The following is a 13,588-nucleotide window of genomic DNA, read 5'->3' as shown; positions in this document are numbered from 1 at the left end:
ACTTTTGTCAATTCACAGTATTGGAACGTTATTTGCAGGACATCTGCCTGCATTGCACACTCAAACTTTTTTAAACTCAGCCATTATACTAGCAAACACTCACTGTACCTAGTTGTATCCTAAACGTGGCTATTGTACTTTTGTCAATTCACACTACTGCAAATCTATGTGCAGCACCTCTGCATGACAACCTCGTGCTCTGTTTTTAATAAGCTATAATGATAGCACAAAATACTGCCATTTTGTGGCATCATAGAACTGGCTGTTGTATTCCATTAGTGCCCCACTGGTGACAAGCTATTTCTAGCACCTCTACATCACACCCTCATGCACATTTTGCTACGCTAATGTTATAGCAAACTCATGGAATTCATTGCTGCATTTCATAATTCGGAGGGATAGAAAGTCAGGCTTCCTTTAGCTTTTCCTTCTGTTCATAGACAGCATCTCCAAGACAAATTTCCCCTCCACGTCTAAGTGTGGAGAGGCAGCTAGTGCGCATGCGTGTGCCGATGTACCCCAGCTGCAGCATAATTACAGTGTTTCGCCTAGTGAGTATGCTCAGCCTGACTGTGCCATTCCTGACGCTAAGTTTTCATTTCGGGATACAGCGCATGCTCCCACACTAAGTGTGAAAAGCCTCTTTGCACAGGTGCTTGCATTCCGTGCCGGGTATAAGTCCTGTTTTGGGCATAGACACCATGCTAAAGCAGATAGTCTTTTTTCAGAGACTGTATTTCATGCTACTGAGCATGCTCAGGCACTTCCTGCATCAGAGACTAGGTCCGGTAATGAACTCTTTGGCCCTGGCCCTGATGTGGGGGTCCCATATAGACCACAGGGCATCAGGTGTCCTCCCAAATGGCTTGCAGAGGCCCACACCTATGACTTGTCACCGCATTATTGATGCTCAGACGATGACTGGTGAGGTGTTTGGGTCATGGCAGCCATGAGGTCATCATTGAAGTTGCGTTTCCAAATAGGACGCTAGTTATGCCACTCATGACGTGTCACTCTACTTTTGTCTCCAGGAGGTGCATTGTGGTTCACCCTGGTTTGGGGCGGACCCAGGTTATAAAAGGGGCTGGAGCCAACAAGGAGGTGCGCAGTCTTCTATTATGCTCCGAAAGAGCACACCTCCATGTGTTGAACCCATTGCGGCTTTAGGCCAGAGGTAGGCAGGGATCGGGTGGTGGATGCAGGCCACCACCACAGTTGGTAACGCAGAACGGTTAAGACCAGCTCCTGTCCTAACAGTCCTGCTTGTGCAGCCCAGTGGCATTAACAGGCCTGCTGCTGCTGATGCGCCTGCTGTCCACAGGTGTGGCCCCTACGCACACGGTCAGCGTACTCAATGGCCCCTGTGTTGTTAACAGGGAGTTCCTGGGCTGGGTGGGCATGTGGACCCTGTGACGCTAACAGGGCTCACAGTCTCCAGATCCGAATGGCGTCTAACTCGGTTCAGGCTACTATTAGTTTCATAGCCACACAGCTCTGTATCCTCCACCAAACCTTCAAGTTGCCAACCTCTCCTTTTCCAACTGGGAGCACGGTGGACACTGACTGCTGATGGGGATATATACCTTTCTCTTTCTTTTCTTATTAATTTTCGTTATATAGCGGTCACAGATTATATACCACTTTATCCAAATCTGCCAGTCCCACTGTAACAGATGTTGTTTCTTCAGCAAATGTTACAGTTGCTTAACCACCAAATCCACGGACCAAAACTTTTTTCCCCTTTCCAACACACCTGTTCCCCTTTCCAACAGCATCTGTCCTTTTTCAACTCATTTTGGGATATGACCAAAAGTGCAACTGTGCAGGGACACCGTACTCAACGCCATCTCAGCACAGCAGCCATCCCTCGGTCCCTCCGATGTGGACAAGTAAAAGACCATTTCCTCCTATCCATGACAAAGCGTTGAGATTCACTCTGTGCAGCACTGGTGTTTAGTGGACAAGTAGATCTAAGATTGCGTACCACATTCTGCAGATACTCCTGTATACGTGCGTCTATTTCTATGGCAGGAATTAGTTCGCCAAATTTTGTCTTGTACCGGGGATCTAACAGTGTGGCAACCCAGTATTCAGGATTAGTTCAAATTCATACAATCCGAGGGTCATGTAGGTAGTGCAGCAAGAAGGCGCTCATGTGTCTTGTGCATCCAGGAGGACCAAGTCCTTGGTGTGTTGGTGGCAGAGAGGTGAGAATCGTGCATCCTTCCTCTGCCCTCTCCCCCCAACCTCGCACAACCGAAATGTGAGCAAGCTCTCACTCATCTGCTGAGTCTTCCATGCCCATCGCCAGTTCGTCCTCCATTTCTTCATGGGCTCCTGCACTTTCATCAACACTTTTTGCTGATACTATGCGCCCTTGTTAATCCCTCTCCCTCACCATGACTGCCGCATAGGTGCCGCTGACCATCTGGACCTCGTAGATCTTGTTATCCCTTCCGCATATGACTCCTCCTGTACTTCCTCCCCTTCCTCTTGTCCCAACACCTGACTCCGAATAATAATTACAGTGTGCTCCATCATGTAGATGACCAGAATTGTCACGCTGAGAATGACATTGCCAGTGCTAAACATCTTCGTCGACATTTCAAAACTGTGTAGCAGGGTGCATAGGTCCTTGATCTGACACCACTCCAGCAGCGTGATCTGCACCACCTCTGGATCAAGTTATCCCAGGCTATATGTCTTACCGTATTTCAGCAGGGCTCTGCGGTGCTGCCACACACGCTGCAACATGTGCAGATTCCAATTCCTGCGTGTCGAAACATCGCATTTACGGCGTTTAACTGCCAGACCCTAAGACTTCCGGAGTGATGAAAGTTGTTGAGCTGCTGTGTGCGCACGATGGAAGTGAGCACATAGCGAGCGTGCCCACTGCACAAGGCCATGTAGGCCGTGATGGTGTTTTAAAAATTGCTGGCGAATTCGGTTCAACACGTGAGCCCTAAAAGGCACGTGTGTCACATTGCCCTGAGGATGGCCCGCAGCCAGGTTTGCATCATTGCCGCACACGGCTGTTAAGTCACCAACGGAGTCCGCTCCGTCAATTTGTACTCCGGTCGCCAGGTGACAACGTGTTCCTTTCATGAATAGTGCTGATGATGGGAGAGTAGTCGATGCCAGCGGCGCAGGTGGACGCAGGTTATGCTCACCCACTGGGCTGCATTACCTTGACAGATGCAGAATCTCTGGCTGAATGTAGCTGGTGGGTATCTCACAGATGAAATACCATCATTCAGCTACAACCAATGGGAAGACACCACACCCTTTTTTATGCCCATCCTGTCTGCAGACCACTGCCAGACATAGCTATGAACCTCTGGTTAATTTTACCCCCAGTTCAGTTTTATGATTTTGTGTGCTTGTTACCTGACTACTTTTCCTGCTTGCTGTTTATGTACCTTGTTGGCCGATACGCATTTCACCTCTGCTTGTTTTCTGATTCTTTCCTGGCCGTCCCATTCTGTTCCTGTTCCTCAATTAATGTTTTGACCCTGCCTGACTACTATTCTCTGTAATAGCGGTGTGACTCACATTTCCCATACATTTCAAAGTAAAACTTTGACCGCCTGATGGCATTGAGCTCTGCTGCCAGCATAGTAAGGAGGTGTGTGGTAGTCCTTGTGCGCAGTTGCAAGGAAGGGTGGCCTGACCACACAGGGTTTGCGCCAAGGTAGAGGACCCACACGAGGTTGAAGAGGCAGAAGCAGTGTATTAACTTCTACATACAGAACAAGGATTGAAACAACTCGTGGGGACGGCAAGACTTGTACAGCAGACCCTTCTCCATCTCTCACCATAGTTTGCCAGTGCCCAGTCAGTGACATGTAATGACCCTGTCTATGCTTACTGGTCCAAGTATCTGTGTTGAAATGCACCCTGTCGCACACAGATTTTCTCAAGGAAGTGGTGATGTTGTGTGCGACATGCTGGTGTAGCACGGGCATGCTTTTCTTGGAGAAGCAGTGGTGATTGGGCATCTGGTACTGGGGCACAGCGACAGACATAAGGTCTGTAAAATCCTGTGTGTCCACTACGCGTAAAGGCAGCATTTCGGTAGCCAACAGCTTACAGAGGGATAGAGTCAACCACTTAGCTTTGTCATGGGTCGCAGTAAGTGGCCTTTTATTTGACCACATCTGAGGGACAGAGATCTGGCTGCTGTCTGTAGACGGTGTTGAGTAGGGTGTCCCTGGAAAAATGCAGGTTTGTGAGAAAAGTGCAGGCGGAGACATGATGTTGCCTTCATCTTGCCTTCAGATCTGTTCATCTTGTATCATTTTTAAAAAACACAGCAAGCAAGGGTTACTCCAAGCGGAGTCTACCTTTTTTCCCCAAATTGGGCACACAGACACCCCATCAGTGGCAGGACTTGTGCCCTAGTTGCAAACAGGATGTTTTGATTTGCATCAAGCACATTCCAAATCCACAAGCATTTACTCTCCCCAGGATGACACAGGGGTAGTAAATTCCTTCTGGATCCATGACTTGTTCATTTTGATGAACGTCAGTCTGTCCACATTGTCACTGGACAGACGCGTGCGCTTATCTGTCAGCACACACCCAGCAGCACTGAAGACACGTTCAGAGACAACGCTGGCAGCTGATCAAGAAGGGTAATCCCGGCACACAGCATATGAAAAAATGGTAAGTCCAGGTATGGTATGCTTGAACAAAATTTCTTTATTTTTCAACAATTATTGTACTGCCCGCCCAACGTTTTGGCTCACGCAGGAGCCTTCATCAGGGGTCAAGAGCACTAAGAAAAAGAGATATGGTATACAAAGAAAAACAAACAGAAACAGTGTTTACAAAATGCATCATGACATTACATCAAACAAGTAATAAGGTAAGTAACCTATTGGGGACTATGCAAAAAAAGGGGGAAACCATTGTCGTAGTGTGAGGGGTAACCTAAAGGGATCTAACCGCTAGAAAAGGAGAAATCCTATGAGTATGAAGGGTGAAAGGAGGAAGAGAACAATGCAAAGGAAAAAAGAGATATAGTGAGAAGGAGAGGGAAACAGGGAAAAGAGCGAAGCTGAAAAGTATGCAATAGTCAAGAAGTAAAGGAAAAAATGGGAAACATACCCGTGAAAATGGTTATAATGGTTATAATGAAGAATCATGTAGGTACAGCAGGACCTATGAGCAAGAGGAAAATGTAAGGAAAAAAAGGGGAGGAAAAAAAGGAGATGCATAAGATGTCACCAAGTGTAATTAAGGTGGTAAAAGTAGTAGGACCATGTTTGACTTACTTAGTAAAGTCAGCAGATGGATTAGTCCAACAGGAGGAATTGGTTGCTACCGATAAGGTAGGCAAGGAAAACCCTGATATGAGGACATATAATTAGTATAGGTGGAGAAAGAGTTAAAGGGACAACAGGGAAAAAAAAAGGGGGGAGGGGGGGGGGGGGGGAAACAAGAGGGGGTTGTATATAACGATACATACCAAAAAGGGAGGGTGAGGTAGGCATATAATGAGAAGGGGCTCACACTGTAGTATAGGATATAAGGTGAATGCTGTCAAAGGAGAACAGTATCAGTAAAAAGTGTATATAATGAAAAAAGTAGAATATAGGGAAGGGGATACATACCAAAGGGACATAGTCATATGTGTGCTGCGATTATCAATCATATGCAATATGACAAATGGATGGGCAATATGACATCCGTGATACTAGGGAAAGAAAAGGAGATCATGACTATCAAGGTATGTAAAAGGCAAAAAAGGAGGAGGCAAGGAAAGGATAAGAACATACCTAGGGGCCTCTGGATAAGGGTGAGAGCACCAAGAAAAGGCCTGTAAAGTATCAGGGAGTAAAGTAAGTCACATGAAAAAAGAAACCGAAGTAGAGCAAAGTAAAGCATCATAGCAAAAAGGTCTTACCTAGAGTGGCATGGTAGTGTAATAACTACGTGGTGGGAGCCCAGGGACTGTGTAGGAAGTGAGCCTCTATATACAGGCACTTGAATCTCCATTGGTGGAGTGTGAGTCACCGCTATCAGGTGTGGAGGGGAGTCCTGAGTGCGTGCAAGACACGCAGCCGACGCCCACCAGTGGGCGGGGTAAAGGCGGTCGGTGCGTGCTGATGCCCCCATACAGGAGTAGCAGTGTGGATGTGTAGGCGTGTGCGTGACGCGCGGCCCCCGCCATGCCCACCGTGGGCGGGACATCGGCGGGCGGCTCGCGCCAGGCACACACGGAGAGGAGGTGACAGGAGGGCGTACGCGTGACGCGCGGCGGCCGCCACGCCCCTGTGGGCGGGGTATAGGCGGGGGACGCGTGCCAGGCAAACGCCCACACTGTGTGATGAGTCAGGAGAGATGACGCGCTGATGACGTGCAAGCGCATGCGCGTTGCACAATACCCAATCCACGCTCCAGTATATGGAGCGTGGATGGGCGGCGTGGAACGGGCGCATGCGCCGTGCGATGGGATAAGTGATGACAGCGTTATCCGAAGTAACTCTTTGTGGTTGAGAGATCCTAGGTGAGACAGATAGACAGCTGTGGAGCATGCTGGAGCGAAGACGGCCAGAGTGCATGCTATAAGACTTGTGGAGGGTGTTCTAGGATATCTAAAAAAGAAGGGATAAAATATGCAATTAAAACCCAAAAGTAAAGTCACATACATGGGATTACATAAGTGATAAGATAAATAAGTGCTAACATCTTTATCTCAAATGACATTATGAACTAGTGAAATATAAACTAATGAGATATGAAGCACATGATAATAGTACCAAAACATGATACAGTATGTCATGGAGGAGACAATCGATACAAATAACAGGAAAATGTGATAATATGAAATGTAAAATACAGAGCTGTAGAGGATATAAGGACAAGCGAATACCGTAACATCAAGGATAGGTATCATGGATACGTAAAGGACTCCTATAGAACCTCATAAAACAATGAAAATAGAAATATTAGCAGACAATTTCATATTCCCTGTTGAGCCCCATGGGCTCCAGGGTTTTGAGTGTGTGGATCCAGAAGGCTTCTCGTAGTTTAAGCCTCTGGATCCGGCTGCCACCTCTGCGAATGGGGGGGACATGTTCGATCACCTGATACCGCAACTGGGCTATGGAATGGTTATGTGAAATAAAATGAAAGGGGATAGGTAGTAAGGTTTGTTTACAGCGAATTGTGGATTTATGCTTGCTTATTCGGTCTCGGATATGTTGGGTCGTCTCCCCAACATATCCGAGACCGCAGGGGCACTTGATGAGATAAACGACATACGAAGAGTCGCATGTAAAAAGACCCTTAATGGGAAATTGCTGACCGGTATGAGGATGGGTGAAAGTATGCCCCTTAGTCACATTAGAGCATTGTGTACAGCCTAGACAGGGAAAGGTTCCATTCCTCTGTGTGGTCAGGGTGGGCTGAAGGTGAAGGGGTTTAGAGGAACCGATGTCGGCTCTTACCAAATGGTCTCTTAGATTTTTAGATTTCTTATGACAGAAAAGTGGAGGATGACAGAATTCCGAAATAGATGGATATGACCGGGAGAGTAAAGGCCAGTGTTGGCGAATAATATTGCGAATGGGTATCTTGAAAGGATGATATGTTGACACAAAAGGAATCCTCGTGGGCATAGGGATTCTAGGAATGTTAGCGGTAGGTAACACCCTATGGTGGGATATATGCGGTGGATAGCCCCGTTCCTGAAATTTCAGGCTCATGTCAACATGACGAGTATTTCTAGTCTCCGGGTCGGATACAATGCGAGCGATCCTATGGTGTTGAGAAAGGGGTAGGGAATTCTTCATGTGTTTGGGATGACTGCTAGTGTAGTGTAAGAGGCTATTGCGGTCAGTGGGCTTGGTGTATAAGTCAGTAAGTATGTGACCATCTCTGTCCAGTGTTACAGTGGTGTCCAGGAAATTGATGGATCTGGGGTCATGATGTAATGTAAAGGTGAGGGTAGGGATACATCCATTCAGAGAGTCAAAAAATGCAAGAAGTTCAGGGAGCTCACCGTGCCAGATGACAAATACGTCGTCTATATAGCGTTTCCAAGTCAGTACGTGAGACTGGAATAATGGAGAGTTATAAACATGGCGATCCTCGAACCAAGCCATAAAAATGTTGGCATAGGGGGGTGCCACATTCGACCCCATCGCAGTACCTTTCCGCTGGATGTAGTATTGGTCGCCAAATAGAAAAAAATTGTGTTCCAATACAATGCGTAGGAGGTCTTGGCAAAAAGTATGTTGCTGCTCAGAAAAAGGGCTGTATCGTTCGAGGAACCAGTTAACTGCCTCTATACCTAGGTGGTGATCAATACTGGTATAGAGGCTGTTAACGTCCATAGTCACTAGTAGGCAATCGGTGGGTAATGTCCCGAGGGTATGCACATGAGATAAAAATTCTGTGGTGTCCCTGAGATATGAGGTGATGGAAGGAACTAGAGGGGACAGAATTTTGTCAAGGGTGATAGCCAGAGGGGAAAGGATGGAATCGGTGGATGCAACAATGGGTCGTCCAGGGGGGCGGGTCAAATTTTTGTGGATCTTGGGTAAGATATAAAAGACTGGTGTAATGGGGTTAGTCTTATGGAGATACTCGGCTAGCTTTTTGTCTATAGTGCCGATCTGAAGATGATAGTTGACTATGTTAGTGATGATGCTACATATGTTAGAAGTGGGATCTCGTGAAATCGGAGCGTAAGTATTGGTATCACTAAGCTGGCGAGTAATCTCAGAGAGATAGTAGGTTTTATCCAAGACCACTATGGCCCCGCCCTTATCCGCAGGTTTGACAATAATATGTGGATTATTCTTGAGACTAGAAATTGCACGTGTCTCATCAGGTGTGCAGTTGTGTTTAAGGCGAAATGTACCTCTATGTATACTGTCCACGAGATGATTGATATCGTTAGAAACCAAAGAAATATATGTCTCCACTGGATGATGATTTTTGGGGTGGAGAAAAAGTACTGGGAATACGTAGACCCAAACCCTTCAAATGAAATGTGTCTGAGGACACAGGACTGCTAGTGTCCATGGAACTAGGTTGTAGATTATCAAAATGCACCTTGAGACGGAGGTTCCTGAAGAATCTCCTAGTCTCTTGGTCTAAGGTAAAGGAATCGAAGGGTGGAGTGGGACAGAACGATAAGCCCTTCTGGAGGACTGATGACTCGGTGGGGGGACAGGGTGTATGAAGAAATGTTGAAGACCAAATTGGTCTTACCTGTGAGCGTGTCGTCACTGTTCTTGGGGACGAATTCCCTTGCTCCGCCGCGTTTTCCTTTTTGCGGTCGTCGCTGACCTAAAAAAAGAGAAGAGTGAGCTTGATTTTGCTCGCTGTCCGAGCTGTTGGACGAGGTGTAATGTCCAGGGTAGGGGTGAGCGTCTTGGATAGGTGGATAAACGCCATGTGTACACTTGGTTCTTAGCGTAATCTTGTTGGTCTCGCTGGAATTTTCTCTCGTTTGCGTATTTGCAGGTTTTTACGAAATTCGAGAATCGTGGATTCGGTTTTAGTTTTGATGGACGAAAACTCTGTGGATGAAAGGGTGTTCTGTAATTGTTGCTCAATAGAGGTAATGTTGGCACCAATGTCCGTAATCTCCTTCTCCAAGAATTCTATGGTTAGTAATATAAGGTCCATGGAGCATTTGTTAAGAATGCTCTCATATTTATCGCAGTAAGAGGTATTGTCCGAAAAAAGGGTCGGTCGTAGGGGGATGCGAAGTCCACGCGGAATCCTCTTCGCCCTATGATACTCTGCTAGAGTGATATAATGCAGTTCCAAGGCGGTGTGTCGGCGTAACTCCTTCTCGTAATCCTTGTTTCGAATCTCCTCAGTTGGAGTCATAAGAAATTGATTGGATACATGCACTTTAGATAGTATAGCGGAAGTATCATCGTCATTATATGAGAACGTAGAAAACGACATATCCAAAAAAATAATGGAAAAGCAGGAGCAACAACCAAAAATCGATAATAGCACAATGAAGAATAAGTTGTGCTCACTGCAATGACCTGGTGCTCGGGAAAAAAAATAAGTCAATCAAGAAGGGTAATCCCGGCACACAGCATATGAAAAAATGGTAAGTCCAGGTATGGTATGCTTGAACAAAATTTCTTTATTTTTCAACAATTATTGTACTGCCCGCCCAACGTTTTGGCTCACGCAGGAGCCTTCATCAGGGGTCAAGAGCACTAAGAAAAAGAGATATGGTATACAAAGAAAAACAAACAGAAACAGTGTTTACAAAATGCATCATGACATTACATCAAACAAGTAATAAGGTAAGTAACCTATTGGGGACTATGCAAAAAAAGGGGGGAAACCATTGTCGTAGTGTGAGGGGTAACCTAAAGGGATCTAACCGCTAGAAAAGGAGAAATCCTATGAGTATGAAGGGTGAAAGGAGGAAGAGAACAATGCAAAGGAAAAAAGAGATATAGTGAGAAGGAGAGGGAAACAGGGAAAAGAGCGAAGCTGAAAAGTATGCAATAGTCAAGAAGTAAAGGAAAAAATGGGAAACATACCCGTGAAAATGGTTATAATGGTTATAATGAAGAATCATGTAGGTACAGCAGGACCTATGAGCAAGAGGAAAATGTAAGGAAAAAAAGGGGAGGAAAAAAAGGAGATGCATAAGATGTCACCAAGTGTAATTAAGGTGGTAAAAGTAGTAGGACCATGTTTGACTTACTTAGTAAAGTCAGCAGATGGATTAGTCCAACAGGAGGAATTGGTTGCTACCGATAAGGTAGGCAAGGAAAACCCTGATATGAGGACATATAATTAGTATAGGTGGAGAAAGAGTTAAAGGGACAACAGGGAAAAAAAAAGGGGGGAGGGGGGGGGGGGGGAAAACAAGAGGGGGTTGTATATAACGATACATACCAAAAAGGGAGGGTGAGGTAGGCATATAATGAGAAGGGGCTCACACTGTAGTATAGGATATAAGGTGAATGCTGTCAAAGGAGAACAGTATCAGTAAAAAGTGTATATAATGAAAAAAGTAGAATATAGGGAAGGGGATACATACCAAAGGGACATAGTCATATGTGTGCTGCGATTATCAATCATATGCAATATGACAAATGGATGGGCAATATGACATCCGTGATACTAGGGAAAGAAAAGGAGATCATGACTATCAAGGTATGTAAAAGGCAAAAAAGGAGGAGGCAAGGAAAGGATAAGAACATACCTAGGGGCCTCTGGATAAGGGTGAGAGCACCAAGAAAAGGCCTGTAAAGTATCAGGGAGTAAAGTAAGTCACATGAAAAAAGAAACCGAAGTAGAGCAAAGTAAAGCATCATAGCAAAAAGGTCTTACCTAGAGTGGCATGGTAGTGTAATAACTACGTGGTGGGAGCCCAGGGACTGTGTAGGAAGTGAGCCTCTATATACAGGCACTTGAATCTCCATTGGTGGAGTGTGAGTCACCGCTATCAGGTGTGGAGGGGAGTCCTGAGTGCGTGCAAGACACGCAGCCGACGCCCACCAGTGGGCGGGGGTAAAGGCGGTCGGTGCGTGCTGATGCCCCCATACAGGAGTAGCAGTGTGGATGTGTAGGCGTGTGCGTGACGCGCGGCCCCCGCCATGCCCACCGTGGGCGGGACATCGGCGGGCGGCTCGCGCCAGGCCCCCCCCCCTCCCCCCTTTTTTTTCCCTGTTGTCCCTTTAACTCTTTCTCCACCTATACTAATTATATGTCCTCATATCAGGGTTTTCCTTGCCTACCTTATCGGTAGCAACCAATTCCTCCTGTTGGACTAACCCATCTGCTGACTTTACTAAGTAAGTCAAACATGGTCCTACTACTTTTACCACCTTAATTACACTTGGTGACATCTTATGCATCTCCTTTTTTTCCTCCCCTTTTTTTCCTTACATTTTCCTCTTGCTCATAGGTCCCTGCTGTACCTACATGATTCTTCATTATAACCATTATAACCATTTTCACGGGTATGTTTCCCATTTTTTCCTTTACTTCTTGACTATTGCATACTTTTCAGCTTCGCTCTTTTCCCTGTTTCCCTCTCCTTCTCACTATATCTCTTTTTTCCTTTGCATTGTTCTCTTCCTCCTTTCACCCTTCATACTCATAGGATTTCTCCTTTTCTAGCGGTTAGATCCCTTTAGGTTACCCCTCACACTACGACAATGGTTTCCCCCTCTTTTGCATAGTCCCCAATAGGTTACTTACCTTATTACTTGTTTGATGTAATGTTATGATGCATTTTGTAAACACTGTTTCTGTTTGTTTTTCTTTGTATACCATATCTCTTTTTCTTAGTGCTCTTGACCCCTGATGAAGGCTCCTGCGTGAGCCAAAACGTTGGGCGGGCAGTACAATAATTGTTGAAAAATAAAGAAATTTTGTTCAAGCATACCATACCTGGACTTACCATTTTTTCATATGCTGTGTGCCGGGATTACCCTTCTTGATTGACTTATTTTTTTCCCGAGCACCAGGTCATTGCAGTGAGCACAACTTATTCTTCATTGCTATTATCGATTTTTGGTTGTTGCTCCTGCTTTTCCATTACTTTTCTGGATATGTCGTTTTCTACGTTCTCATATAATGACGATGATACTTCCGCTATACTATCTAAAGTGCATGTATCCAATCAATTTCTTATGACTCCAACTGAGGAGATTCGAAACAAGGATTACGAGAAGGAGTTACGCCGACACACCGCCTTGGAACTGCATTATATCACTCTAGCAGAGTATCATAGGGCGAAGAGGATTCCGCGTGGACTTCGCATCCCCCTACGACCGACCCTTTTTTCGGACAATACCTCTTACTGCGATAAATATGAGAGCATTCTAAACAAATGCTCCATGGACCTTATATTACTAACCATAGAATTCTTGGAGAAGGAGATTACGGACATTGGTGCCAACATTACCTCTATTGAGCAACAATTACAGAACACCCTTTCATCCACAGAGTTTTCGTCCATCAAAAACTAAAACCGAATCCACGATTCTCGAATTTCGTAAAAACCTGCAAATACGCAAACGAGAGAAATTCCAGCGAGACCAACAAGATTACGCTAAGAACCAAGTGTACACATGGCGTTCATCCACCTATCCAAGACGCTCACCCTACCCTGGACATTACACCTCGTCCAACAGCTCGGACAGCGAGCAAAATCAAGCTCACTCTTCTCTTTTTTTAGGTCAGCGACGACCGCAAAAAGGAAAACGCGGCGGAGCAAGGGAATTCGTCCCAAGAACAGTGACGACACGCTCACAGGTAAGACCAATTTGGTCTTCAACATTTCTTCATACACCCTGTCCCCCACCGAGTCATCAGTCCTCCAGAAGGGCTTATCGTTCTGTCCCACTCCACCCTTCGATTCCTTTACCTTAGACCAAGAGACTAGGAGATTCTTCAGGAACCTCCGTCTCAAGGTGCATTTTGATAATCTACAACCTAGTTCCATGGACACTAGCAGTCCTGTGTCCTCAGACACATTTCATTTGAAGGGTTTGGGTCTACGTATTCCCAGTACTTTTTCTCCACCCAAAAATCATCATCCAGTGGAGACATATATTTCTTTGGTTTCTAACGATATCAA

General features: G+C 45.7%; 2 long non-coding RNA genes across 2 annotated transcripts; both read right to left on the bottom strand.

The window, feature by feature from the left end:
• Nucleotides 1-5,484: 5,484 nt before the first annotated feature.
• On the bottom strand, nt 5,485-6,137 carry LOC142290163 (uncharacterized). The gene is made up of 3 exons (XR_012750228.1): nt 5,781-6,137; nt 5,616-5,698; nt 5,485-5,541 (listed from the first exon to the last, which is right to left on the bottom strand). It is a non-coding gene; the product is annotated as an uncharacterized LOC142290163 (long non-coding RNA).
• A 4,770-nt stretch (nt 6,138-10,907) lies between these two features.
• Nucleotides 10,908-11,465, bottom strand: LOC142290162 (uncharacterized). The gene is made up of 3 exons (XR_012750227.1): nt 11,204-11,465; nt 11,039-11,121; nt 10,908-10,964 (listed from the first exon to the last, which is right to left on the bottom strand). It is a non-coding gene; the product is annotated as an uncharacterized LOC142290162 (long non-coding RNA).
• Between the last annotated feature and the right edge of the window lie 2,123 nt (nt 11,466-13,588).

Source organism: Anomaloglossus baeobatrachus, chromosome 2, assembly GCF_048569485.1.
Source record: "Anomaloglossus baeobatrachus isolate aAnoBae1 chromosome 2, aAnoBae1.hap1, whole genome shotgun sequence".
NCBI lineage: Eukaryota > Metazoa > Chordata > Amphibia > Anura > Aromobatidae > Anomaloglossus > Anomaloglossus baeobatrachus.
This window is presented reverse-complemented; position numbering and strand designations above follow the sequence as displayed.